Source organism: Psammomys obesus, unplaced genomic scaffold, assembly GCF_907164565.1.
Source record: "Psammomys obesus unplaced genomic scaffold, mPsaObe1.curated_primary_1811, whole genome shotgun sequence".
Lineage (NCBI taxonomy): Eukaryota > Metazoa > Chordata > Mammalia > Rodentia > Muridae > Psammomys > Psammomys obesus.
The window spans coordinates 3,313,355-3,326,931 of record NW_026587556.1 but is presented as its reverse complement, the minus strand read 5'-3'; positions in this window follow the sequence as shown (position 1 = coordinate 3,326,931).

Sequence of the window (13,577 nt, the reverse complement as noted above, 5' to 3'; positions counted from 1 at the left end):
TCTCAACTTCATTCTCTGGCTCCCCCTCTCCCTTTTTTTCTTCTTCTTTCTCTTTCTTTTTTAGTGTTTTCAGATGGAGACACATTTAGCTGAGGCTGAACTAAAACTCCTGATCCTCCTGCATCTACCTCACCAGTGCTGGGATTCCAGGTGTCCTCATTTTTCTCTTTTGTTTCTTGAGACAGTGTCTCATGAAACCCAGGCTGAAATTAAATTTGGTATATAGTTGAGGGTGAGGCTGGTATTGAACTCCTGATCCCCTGGATTTCACATTTCAAGCACTGGGATTGCAGATGTGTGCAACGGCACTTTGAGCAGGTGTTTTGGTTTCAATGAAGTCATTTCTAGGACATGAAGTCGCCCTGTTTGGGGCATAAGCAAAGCCAGATTGGTTCCTTATATGTGGGTTCCTTGAAACACAGACACAGACATACACATACGCATACACACACACGTGCCTTCAGGTATACATGTACCAAGGTACATATATGAAAGTCAGAGGACCACTCAGGTGTTGGTCCTCACCATCTTGATTGGCACAAGATCTCTTTTGTTTGCATAAGCCGGCTAACGGCTAACTGGCTCCCTCTCTTGAGTTCCCAGGATTCCCCTGTTGCCACCTCACATCTCTCCTCAAGAGCACCAGCTCAGACTGTGTCCAGCTTTACATGAGCTCTGAGGACTTGAACCCTTTCCGCTTTTTCATCAAGCATTTTACACCTCACATAGCTCTAACTCCAGTCCTTCACATTTCCGGTGCTTACAAGTATGCACGGCTGTGCTGCATGGAGACCACTTGGACATAGCCCAGGCCCAGGGATATCTGATGCCCTGCCAAGGTCCCTAGGAGAGAGAAGATCAAGTTAGACCTGGGGCTTCCAAGGGGATTTATCTCTGTGGTTGATGATGTCCAGTGGGTAGCAGTGGACACAAGAATGAAAAATCCCCGTGAACTGGCCCATTCGTGAGTGCCATCACCTCACAGATAGCATGGTTAGCTCCACTGTGAAATAGATGAATGCTGGGTTACAGGTGGGCACTGGCAACAGCATGTGGTGCCACGCCTGAGGTTTCCTAACCCCACACCCTCAGCATCTGCCACCTGCCGCACAGGGGTGGGAGGTGATGAGAGACTGAGACTTTGGCATGCTGGGATTACACCAGTTGATGTGAAAACTGGAGAAGGGACATCCAGCTCACTCTGGACCAGGGGTGGCTTTCCCTAACGGGTGACTTCTGAGCCAACTGTGCAGACAAGATTGAGGATGTAGTGGCAGATTGGGAGAGCTGACCCAGGAGATGCTGGGGGCAGTCTTTGGGGGCCTGCCAATAGCACGTTTGTAGCAACATCTGGGGCAGTCACAGTACTGAGAATACTGGGTCTCGGGTGTGTGTGTGTGTGTGTGTGTGTGTGTGTGTGTGTGTGTGTGTGATGGGATTCACAGCAAGGCATTGGTGGGAAGGCATTTCCTCCGCAGCACTTTGCATGGGCTAAAAGCAAGTAATCCTTTTAGAGTTGAAAACACTGTACAAACACCTGGCAAATTTGAATTGCAAATATAACCACATTTAATGACCTTGGAGCTCAGGATCTGGCTTCGGCCTGCATGACCACAAGACTTGGTGCTGACATCAAGGGGGAGGCGCCAGGCTGTGGTGGCATGTACCTTTAGTCCAAACACTGCAAAGGCAGAGGCCGGTGGAGCTCTGTGAGTTCAAGGTCAGCCAGGGCTGCTAGTGAGAGCCTGTCTTTAAAAGGCAGAGGGAGGGCAGGAGGGACAGGAAAGATGGAGGGGAGAGAGGAAAGAGGAAGGGAAAAGAGGAGCAGAGAAAGGAGGGGGAGGGAGGAAAGCAGAGCGATTGAAGAGGAAGGAAGAAGAGTGAAGATAGGGAAGGGGTGGGAGAGGAGGAGGGCGAAGAGAAAAGGAGGGAAGGAGAAAGGAGAGAGCAGGAAAGTGTGTGTGTGTGTGAAATAGAGATAAATGGAAGATGATCTATAGAAGATTGATGGATGGATGGATAGACAGACAGACAGACAGAAATAGAGGGAAGGGACTTTCTTCACTGTTGGCTGGTTCCTCATAATCTACTGGTTATTTAGCCAAGACTGTTAATTCAAGGTGGCAGTGACCTCCAGGGTACCCTACCCTGGAGCCCATAGGGTGGCCCACAAGACGCCATCCCACTGAGCTATGATACAAGGTTATCATCCTACATCTCCTTCATGCCATACTGAAGTCACACATAAAGAAAGAACAAGATTCGCAACCAGGAAACAAGTCAAATGTCAAAGCTAGCCCCAGTGTAACTGGCCAGACACCGTAGTGTAATTTGAACAGTGCTTCTCAGTGGCTCATTGCTAGATGCAGGGCGTTTCAGGCCAGCCTTGCTCTCCATAGATGCATGTCTGTGGGGCTCTGCTAGGTGAGGTTGAAGTCTGCTGTATTGGAGGAACACTCCTAACCTCTCAGGGCCTCCGCTAACCACCTATGGACAGGGAGAACAGAATGGCAAATTACCAGGCATAATGAGGGATTCTTTCATATGCTTGTTTGTTTAATATTCCTTGGGGCTGTTTAATTCCAGCCTCCTACCTTGCTCGCCTTAACTTTTCATTCTCTGACCTCAGAGTACCTCTGGTTCATGTTACTCTTGTGAAAATGGAAGGAGACAGAGACCTCGGCTATGAGATCTTTCAGTGTCCTTAGTTTATCCAGTTTTAGGCTATCATTTTCTGAGCCCCAACATGTAAAAAACCCAGCATGGTGATAATTCTAGACGTGTAGAGACAGGCGGATCCAGGGAGCTTGCAGGCCAGCCAGCCTAGACTAATCGGTGAATTCTCAACTCCCAGCTTGCAACAACCACTCTTTCAGCTCCCACAGGACCTATGATGCTCACAGAGATGGCATTCCTGGTCTAGCACCTGATCCCTTACAGCCTGCTGTTGTAGGGTCAAGGGCCATGAAGACAGCGCCCAGCCCATAGCTACAATGCCCTTGCTAAGTGGTCACCTGGAGCTGTCTTTATCCAAGCAGAACAAAACTAGCTACTGCTGGTTCCAGCCCTCCCCTCTCACCCCATTCCCCTCATGGGGCTGAACAGAGTCCAGCTTCTCGTTGTACATTAAAGGATGGGAGGCCAGTCCCTATGGCATCAGGGACAGTGGGGGAACTACAGCTTGGAAAGTTGCCAGCTATGGTGGCCACAGGAACAAGCATGGTCTTATCCACGCTTAATGGAGCTGGCAGTTACCAATAGGCAGCATTGGTCAATGGCTCAGACCTAGAGAAAGGTTGTGCTAGTCCAGTTCTGCCCTCTGGAAACCGTGTATGGATCAGGGAAAGACCTCTAACCACTCAAGGAGCCAGGAGAGCGAAAGAATAAATTAAGGGGATAAAGAAAACACTGTGGGGCTGGAGAGATGGCTCAGAGGTTAAGGGCACTGGCTGTTCTGCCAAAAGGCCCTGAGTTCAATTCCCAGCAACCACATGGTGGCTCATCAACCATCCTGTGCCCTCTTCTGGCATGTATACATGCAGGCAGAATAATGTATAAATGATAAATAAATAAATCTTAAAAAAAAAGAAAACACTGTGAACGAATTTCATTCTGAGACCTGAAAAACAACTGGTTTTAGTTGGGCAAGGTGGTATAATCCAGCACTTGGAGGTAGGGTGGGAGGATTGGGAGTTCAAGGTGATCTTTGGTTTTGCATATCCAGGTCCTGCCTCAGCCAAACAAAGAACCACAGCAAGCAGCAGTTGGCTTTGAGCTGAGTGCCAAGGTAGGACAATCAGGAGTTCTAGGACAGCCTGAGTTATAAAGGGAGATCCTGGAAGGTTTGTTTGTTTCTTTGTTTGTTTGTTTGCTTGCTCATTCAGTTTTTCTGTACTTATTCCATTCTATGCCTGTTCTTTCCCATCTCTGACTGCCTGGGGCACTCTTAGTTTTCCCATGTCTGTGTCACCAGACTCAAGTGAAGGCCATGGATTGATGAAAAGTGTCTTCCCCAGTTGTCCTGCACCTTTCTTTTCAGACAGGGTCGCTAACGGAAGCTGTAGATCACCAAACTCAGGTCCTCAGGCTTGTACAGCAAGTCCCTTATGGATGGAGACACCTCCCCAGTCCCTACATTGTTTGCCCACTCATGTCACGTCCTGTTGAGCCTCCCTGCCTCTCACTCCACCCTGGGAAGTGACTGCCATGTCACAGTCATTGTGTCCTGGAGTGGCTTTGCCACACAGAAGTCCAAATAAGAGAAACACAGACCCAAACCCACTCATCGGCACTCATGTAGGGATGGCTCAAGGCTCTCAGTCTCGCCACTGAACTGTGGGCATCACACTGTCACTTTCATACTAAGTGGTAGCATCAGGAGGAAAGCTCTTTTCCCTTTCTCGCTTACAGCGCTGTGGTGGGATGGATCCCATAACATAAAAGAGATCAACCAGTGAGAAATGAAGAAGTGCCCTATGGTTAGCCTTCCCAGACCCACGGGAGCCACCCAGAGAACTGAGTAAAGCTCACTGTCTCTATAACCAAGAAGGGGATGGGGGGAGGGTATGGGAACCTTTGGGTTGGGGATGGCTCGGTATGGGGAGTCGCCCAGGAAAAGCATACAAGTAGGGCTAAGATTTGCTAGCCGAATTAAGTGGGAGCCTAGTCTGATAAGATGTCCCCAGTGGCTTAGTAACCCTCCCCTACCAATAGATGTTCTCACTGATGGGACTGTCTCCAGACCCAGACGTTCCTTACAAAAGGGTGACTTCCTCTGTCTGCCGGCTCACCCTATAGCTGAAGTTTGCTATCAAGTTTGCTTCCTTATTCCACAAGTTGTATCTGGGGTGATGTAATCTGCTCTACCTGGAATTCTGTGCTGTGGGCACAACGCTACAGGCACACACACCCAGGGTCCATCATTTTTGGGGTTGCTGGGGTCCACTGGAGTGGAGAGCTGGGATACTCCAGGCTTGCAGCAAACCGGAGACAGCTCTTGTCTGTTACCTCCATGCACTTCTTGCTCCTCCCTTGAGGACACCTCTGCTTCCAGAACTCACTGCTCTGATTCATCACATCTATTCCACTCAGGCACAGGGGCCCAGCAAGCTGCCTCTTGTTCCCTCCTGCTGGACCCTGAGAGTTAATGTCCCAGCAGCCAAGCCACAACGAAGTGGCTTCCTGTATTAAAGGTCACCACTGAAGCCACAGGGCGGTTTTATATTCTTTTTGTCCTGGTTCCTGAGACAGAGCCTCATGTAGTCCAGGCTGGCCTCAAACGTACTATGCCGCAGAGGCTGTCCTTGAACTTTTGATCCTCCTGCTGCCTCCTCCTGGGTGCTGAGATCACAGGCCTTCATTGTCACACCTAGCTTGGCATTTTGTTCTTACTGTGGGCAGAGGGTGATGGAACTGCTCACACATCCCTTGGCTCCCCAGATTGCCTCCTAACTCCTGGGCCTCCATTTCTCCTGGAGAAAAGCCCTACTGCTTTCCAGGTGCCCTTCTTCCCTGGTCTGGTAACTTCTTTCACTGAATTCCTTATGGACGAAATCACATGCCATTCTTTTTTGAATGGGATCCCTCATCGTGATCCCATCTTGAGAGCACAACCAGCAAGCCATTTCCCGGGGATGGGAGCACGGCATGCTTGAGAGTCCTTGAAAGCTTGTTTGGAGGTTCTAGCACGGAGCACAGCTACTCATACACCCTTGGCTAGTGACTCGGTCCTCCTCTGTGGTGGAGGTCACTCTCTGAGTGTGCCGCTCTGGAATAGACTCATTCGGAGTAGTTCGGGAGGAAAGGGACACCCTCCTAGCCAGCCTGGAAATCGACGGGGTGTCACGTGCTACAGCCAGACGGCCATTATATCTTACGTTCTTGTTATAGTCTGGAAGGGTCTGTCCACCTGAGGGGACTACCCTGACTGGGGACTGTGTTGGTCAAATTCTACGCTTGGAGTCCTGGGATGCGGGGCGTTCCTCTCACAGGGCCCCAGGCTTGCCTTGTTTGCCTCCTCTCCCTCCCAACTCCTGCAGTGAAGAATGCCTGGCGCTCCCTGGCCCTGTGGGCTGGGAGGTCACTCTCCTTCAAAAGTACAAAGCTGTCACTGTGCACTGCCCCAGAGGAAAATGCAAATGGTGTCCTGGGTGTGGCCGACTGGGGCCCCCGAGCTGGCCTGCACTTGTTTTTCCCTTGAGGTGGCCTTGTTTTTCCTGTCAGAGGGTTGAAATAAGAGAGCCATTTACAACTGTAATATGTGAGTCTGTGAGCACTGCCACACGTTGGGTTAGAGTATCATCAGTGGTGACTGTCACCACCGCCCAAGGTAGCCGGATATGCCCTGAAAGCTTAAGGATCAGAATTGTAGGCAAAGTAAAAAGTAAAGCCCACTGAATCCCCACACTTAACTTAGCATGGTGGTGTGTATCTGTGATCCCAGCACTTCAGAGGCTGAGGCAGGAGATTGCCCTGAGTCTAAGGCCAGCCTGGGCTACTTTCAGAGCAGCACATGGGAATCCTTTTGCCTCCACCTCCAGAATACTGGCATTATAGGCATGAACTACCTTGCCTGGCTTTAAAATAGAAACATCCATCCATCCATCCGCCCATCCTTCCATCATCCATTCACATCCCTCCCCTCTCTGTTCCTTCCTTCCTTCCCCCAGTCTTCTTCCCTTTCTTCATCTCTTTCTCATGCTGGACATGGAATGAAATAGTGACCTTTAAAAACATTAAAATGCTGCCTTCACACAAGTGTGTTACTGTACAGGGACTGGAGACACGGCTCAGTAGTTAAGAGCACGTGCTGCTCTTGTAGAGGATTCAGATTCAGTTCCCAGCACCCACATGGTGGCTCATGACCAGTTGTAACTCCAGTCTTAGAGGATCCAATGCCCTCTTCTGTCTCCCATAGGCAGTAGGCACACATAGTAGATACATATGTAAAAGTAACTTTTATTCGCCTGATATAATTGTTGTCTCTGAACCTACTGCCTCTACCTGCTAACCTAGGCCTAGTCCTGGAAGCTTCTAGCCTCCATATAATCTAGTCTAGACCTAGAATGTTTTCAGCCTCGGAGGAGACTTAATGCTGAATAAGCTCACCCTTTCAGAGTTCTTTCTGAACTCTGGCTGGCTGGTTCAACTCAGCTGTTCTGACTCAAACTGCTCTCCAAACTGACTGATTCAATCTGGTTTCTCTCTGCTTCTGACTGAATTGGTCTGCTTGGCCTCACACTAACTTTGGCAATATGTTCTAATCTTCTGGGTCCTTCTCATTCTCTGGCTTATTCTGTCTTCACCTGTGTCTAGCTTGCTCTCTCTTCAACCTGTCTCAGTAAAACTCCTGGTAAAACTGTCTCCTCTTTTTCTCTCTCTGTGCTGCTCTCTGGCTTCAACTGCCTCTGCTGACCTGCACTGAACTCAGAAAGAAACCCCAACCTGGCTGCTTCCTTCTACCAGCTGACTTTACCTTTTTGTTTGGGATTTAAAGCTGTGTACTAAGGGTGTGTCTCTAGTCCAGCCAGAGGGATTAAATGGTGTGTGCTTAAGGCTTGTCTGTATTCCAGCCACAGTAGTTTTGTTGCTGGATTAAAATCCCTCTACATATATACATGCATGCCAAGCACTCATATACATAAAATATAATATAAATAAACAACAACAACAACAACAACAAAGAATGCTACCTTGTAAAATACTTCTTGTTACTTAATTGGCCTCTTGGATTCCAGGATCCCTGATAATTTTGAAGTTTATCACTCAAATTTACAGGTTGCCACCTTTACTAAAAACCTCACCATAAGTCAGTGCCAGCTTTTATCCTGATGGGCTAAGAAGGAAAAAAAAAACATCAAACGCCTACTGATCCACTTGTGAGCTCCGCCCCTTATGTGTGCTGACAGTGGAAAGGAGGTGTCATCTGTGTTCCTCCACTTAGGGCTTGAAGAAGCAGAACACATCACGAGCTGGAGCAAGCCACAAGTCCCTGTGAGTAGCAGCTAGTGTCCTGGGTCACATGACACAATTTTGTTTCTTTCTTTTCTTTTTCTATTTTTATTTACTTATTTCTGAGACAGGGTTCCTCTGTGTCCTGGACTCGATTGAGGCCAGGCTGGCCTCAAATTCATAGTGATCTGCTTGCCTCTGCCTCCCTGAATGCTGGGATTACAGGCATGCACCACCGCACCTGTCTTATGATACAGTTTTCAATGGTTGAATTTATTTATTTATTTATTTGTTTGTTTGCTTTTGAGACAGGGTCTCACTGTGTTGCCCAGGCTCTAGCCTAGAACTTTACACTGTGTAGCCTTGGCTAGCCTAGAACTTGTTATATAGACCAGACTAGCCTCAAACTCACAGAGATCCACTTGCCTCTGTCTCTGAGTTCTGGAGACAGTTCCTGTGCCACCATGTCTACAAGGGATGAATATTTTAAATATATGCAAATAATTCGGTAGCTGTCATAACTGTCTATTGTTTCTGTCTATCAGGTCACATCCATGAGCACAACTCAGTGATGTGTCATGATGAGACCGCTGGCTCTTAGGCCAAGGGCCTGCCTTCCTCAGCTGACTGCTGTTTCTTCTACACAGTTGTATTAATATTCTATATGGTACAGGGTATCATTGGCTACAGGGCGCCTCACCATAATGTGTGTCTACATCCACAATCAGCAAAACCACATAGCACAGTGTCCTTCCACATCTTCCCAGGCAGGGTGGGCTTTGTGCAGGTTTATTTATTTAAATGAGCCCCTTAGCACCTTGGGTGTTCTGCGCTCTGAGTTCGAGCATAGGCAGATGTTTGTCGTTGGACAAGGAACATAGATAGAGAACGGTCTAGGATCCTTGTACTCTTGTTTTGTTTTGTTGTTTTTTGAGTCAGGTTTTCTCTGTGCAGCCTTGGCTGTCCTGGACTCACTTTGTAGACCAGGCTGGTCTTGAACTCACAGAGATCTGTGTCTGCCTCTGCCTCCCTGAGTGTTGGGATTACAGGCATGCACCATCATACTTGGCTGGACCTTGCACTCTTATCCTGGGGCAGCTGCTCACTGGGGATTCCTATGGGTGCTCAGACAAGGTGAGTTGGAAGAGTTCCCTGGATATTATAATTTGAATGTAAAATGTCCCCCCACTGACTCACATGTTGAAACACTTGGCCCCAGCTGGTGACACTGTTTGAGGATGTTGTGAGCCTTTTGGGAGGTGGAGCCTTGCTAGAGGAAGTTGGTTGCTATGGGGAGGGAGGCTTTGAGGGTTCACTCTGCCTCCAGTCAAGTCTCTTCTCTCTTGAGGGATGTAAGCGGCCATCTTACATCAAGCCTTACATCTTACTTGAAGCCTTCCTACTTTTGCACCTTGCCTGCTAACCAGGATCCAAAATAAATCTTTCTTTGTGTTGTTTTTTGTCACTAGAAGGTTAACTACTGCAGCATGGTGGCACACGCCTTTAATCCCAGCACTCAGGAGGCAGAGGCATACGGATCAATGTGAGTTCAAGGCCAGTCTGGACCACATAGGGAACCAGAGCTGCACAGGGGGACCCTGTCCAAAAAAAAAAAAAAAAAGTAAATGATGAGCTGTCAGTGCCTGGTTGGTTTGCCCCCAACCAAGGAAGGTAAACAAACAAGAATCCATTTCTTTAGCCTATCTTCCTCTTAGTCCTTAACTATTTAAGAAGTCCCAAGGATAAAGTAATAAAAATAATAAAAAATACTATGCCAACAGTATATCCATTTCTTACAGAATTATTTTGGGGGATGTGGGGTAGAAAGGGCAGGAGACAGGGTTTCATGTCTGGCCTCAAACCTAACCATGTAGCCGAGGATGACCTTGAACTCAGTCTCCTCCTTTCTCTACTTCCCAAGTGCCAGGATTCCAGGGCACCATTCCTCAGTGCTGGAGTTGTAGGCATGCGCAGCCTTGCCTGGCTTTTTAGGTAGGTGTTGTGGATTTGAACTCAGGTCCTCACACTTGCAGAGCAAACGAACGTTCTTGCCCACTGAACCATCCCCCCAGCTCTCAGTTTCTCACTGCTGAGTGCACACATGAATGAATCGAGCAAGACCTACACAATATGGTAATTGTGGTAATTGTTTTAGTTGGGGTTTCATTGCTGTGAAGAGACACCATGACCAAGGCAACTCTTACAAAGGAAAACATTTACTTGGGGCTGGCTTACAATTTCAGAGGTTTAGTCCACTCTCATCATGGCGGGAAGCACGCATGTGTGCAGTCAGACATGGTGCTGGAAGAGCCGAGGGTTCTACATCTCGGCAGCAGAATGGGACTAGATTCCACACCGGGCAGAGTTTGAGCATAGGAGACCTCAAAGCCCACCCTCACAGTGACACACTTCCTCCAAAAGGCCACACCTCCTAATAGTGACATTCCCTGTGGGCCAAGCATTCAAACGAATGAGTCTATTGGCGTGGGTCATACATATTCAAACCACCATAGTAAGTTATTCTTTACCATCTGGCCTCCCCAGTTAGGGGATCACATTTGTGAAGCAGAACATCCCACTACATTTAGGAACCGCAGATGCATCCTTGTCCTGTTCCCAGTTGGTCTTGTCACTGAGATGTGGGCATGTGGTCTGTTGATTGGCTGAATTGAAAGCATCTGACTCAAAGATGAGGAGCTGCACAGTCTGTTCTAGAGAAGGAGTCTCCCCATCATCTGTGACACCCTCTTTTTGGGGCTGGGCCAAACAGGTGCTTCTTGCTTCCGTTGGTCTCTAGATGGAATAGGTACGATCCTGAGAGACGCAGCTGGAAGTCAGACTGTTTCTCTGTGAGGCCTTGACTTCTTTACACAGAAAGCTTTATGTACTCGGAACTTCTGCCTTGAATGTGAATATAATGGGAGTGGCTACAGTCACCACCGTAAAGGGACAGTTCTCGTGACTAAAGCCTATCTGCTCGGGATGGTAAAGAAGAAAGCCGGAAAGACCCAGGGTTCCCGGCACGCTTTGGACAACTGAAGCGATGGCTGGAAAGTGACTGATGAGTAGCTGCTGTTAGCCAGAATTTTCTGCCTGCCTTCCTTTCTAGTTGTTTGGGAAGTCCCGAGGGACAAACTATCCGCCTGTGGTAGTCACAGCAGTGATGTCACTAAAAACTAGTTCTGCCACAATGCTTAATTTGTTCCTGTTCCCTTACGTTCTTTTTCTGCTTTAACCAACCAAATTTTATTCCTGGTTGCCTCCTCCCTCCCAATTCAGGGAAATTAAAAAGAACAGCTTCTAAGAGTACTGACAACAATTTATCTTCAGAAGATGTGAGAATGTGAGATTGATTTTCTGCTCTAGTTGGGTCTGAGGACAATGAAAATTCAGGTAGCATAGTATAGCTCATGACCTTTGCTTGTAGTCATGGTCATGACTATACAGTCAATAAGGATCCCACTGAAGTGAAGAGTTCAAGAAATGAGGTTCCTGCCAAACAGCACAAATGGCACAAAGAGTTCCCATGAAGAACTTGGGAGAAGTGGTTGATCCGAATGACTGAGCAACTTGAAAAACATATAAAAAGCCTTGAATTTTAGGACTTGTAACGTACATTATCCTTGCATAAAGAATGATCTGAGTTTTGGGCCTGGAGAGATAGCTCAGTGGTTAAGAGCACTTGATACTCTTGCAAAGGACCCAGATCCAGTTCTCAGTACCCACAGAGTGGTTCACAGCCATCCATAACTCCAGTTCCAGAGGATCAAACACCCTCTTCTGACTCCTGCAGGTACCAGGCACGCATGTGGTGCACAGACATAACATGCGTGCAAAACATTCAACACATAAACGAAAATAAATTAATTCAAGACGAATGTCTGCATGCTATGGCTTCGATGGGAAATGACCCTCACAGGCTCGTGTATTTGAACACTTGGTTCCCACCTGTTGGCATGGTTTTTGGAAGGCCATGGGAACTTTATACTATGAGGTCTAATGAGGAATAGAGTGTTACTGTGGTCTGACCTTGACCATCACATTCCCTTCTGGTGCTGGCCTTTCTGCTTCCTGACCCATCAACATGTGAAAAGCAGCAGCCACAGGGTCCTGCTGTTTGGGTCGAGCTGCCCTGTCATGCCTTTCTTGTCTTGATGAGCAGTGTTCCCTGAAGCTGGAAGCATGGATGAGTCTTCCTCCTTTGAGTTGCTTCAATCGGGAATTGCGGTTTCAATGACAAGAAAAGTGAGGAGGGCACTGTGGGTTTCTGACTTACACCTGTTAGGTGTACAGCCTCCTCCTTCTCCTTTCTCCCCAGTGATACAGCCGGAAGGACGGCAGAGAATGGGGGTTGAAAAGTTGGGATGGGGCAAAAGAACCTGAGAACTCAGAGCGCACAGAGCTCGGCCTGTCGGGAGTGGCATGGCCCCCTGCTCTGTTTTGACATGGCAAGCATGGCTACTTGCCCTTCTCCCCTGTCCTCTCTGCCTTGCTGAAAGGCAAGCTAGCCCCCAAGGTCTGTTCTCTTATTTGGCCACTTCCTTCTCCTGAAGCTGACTACCAAGATCCAGCTATCAAAGTCTTGAAGTCTAGCAACCAAGAACCCCCTTTGGCTCACCTAACTAACATGCCAAATTACAATTAAACACCTCATCCTAACTTGGGGTTTTCCTTTTTACATTTATAAACTGCCATTTTCCTATGGGCCACAGGGCCACGTCTACCTCCTCTCTACCCAGAGGCAGTCCTTTGTCCCTCAGGGCAAATACTCCTTACCCTTCTCCTTTTCTCTCCTCTCCTTTGTTTCCTTCCCCTTCTCCCTCCTCCTCTATCTCCTGTCTTTCTCTCTTATTCCCATCTTCTGTTCCTCTGAGGCAAATAGATCTCCTTTGTACTGAGAACTTGGTCTTGGGTATCTTGAGCCAACTTCAAATTCCTACAAAACCCAAACTTTCAAGGTCAGAGGGAAGCCATCTTTGTGCTCTCGACACTTGGCTCCAGCTCTCAGATCAGAATTTGAACCCTACAGAAGTGGTATAGACCCTTCCACTCCTTCGCTTAACTGTTTAGCTGGTATAGGGGCTAAAGGGGTCTTAGAGAGTGAAAATATGATCAGAAGCCCATTGTAATGTTTGCTTCAAGATACCCACATGGCTTCTTTCTTTCTTTTTTAGAGACAGGGTTTCTCTGTATAGCCTTGGCTATCCTGGACTCTCTATTGTAGACTAGGTGGCCTCATACTCACAGAGATCCACCTGCCTCTGCCTCCCAGAGTGCTGGGATTAAAGGTGTTTTCTTTTTTCATTCTTGTTAAGTGAAGATCTGCAAAAGCTGCCTTGCTGTATGTGATAAGCAAATGTAAAAATAAAACTGGGAGGGGATTGAGGAGCTAGCATATGATTGCTGACTATACACACATGAGGACTGGGTTCAAACAAGCCACATGTGCTGGTTAGCTTTTTGTCTCCTTGATAAGTTAGCATCATCTGTAAGAGGGAACCTCAGTTGAGAAAATGCCTCCATCACATTGGCCTCTAGCTAGCCTGTTGGGCATTTTCTTGATTAATGATTAACGTTCAAGGATCCATTCCACAGTGGGCAGGTGGTTCTGGCTTGTATAAAGAGAG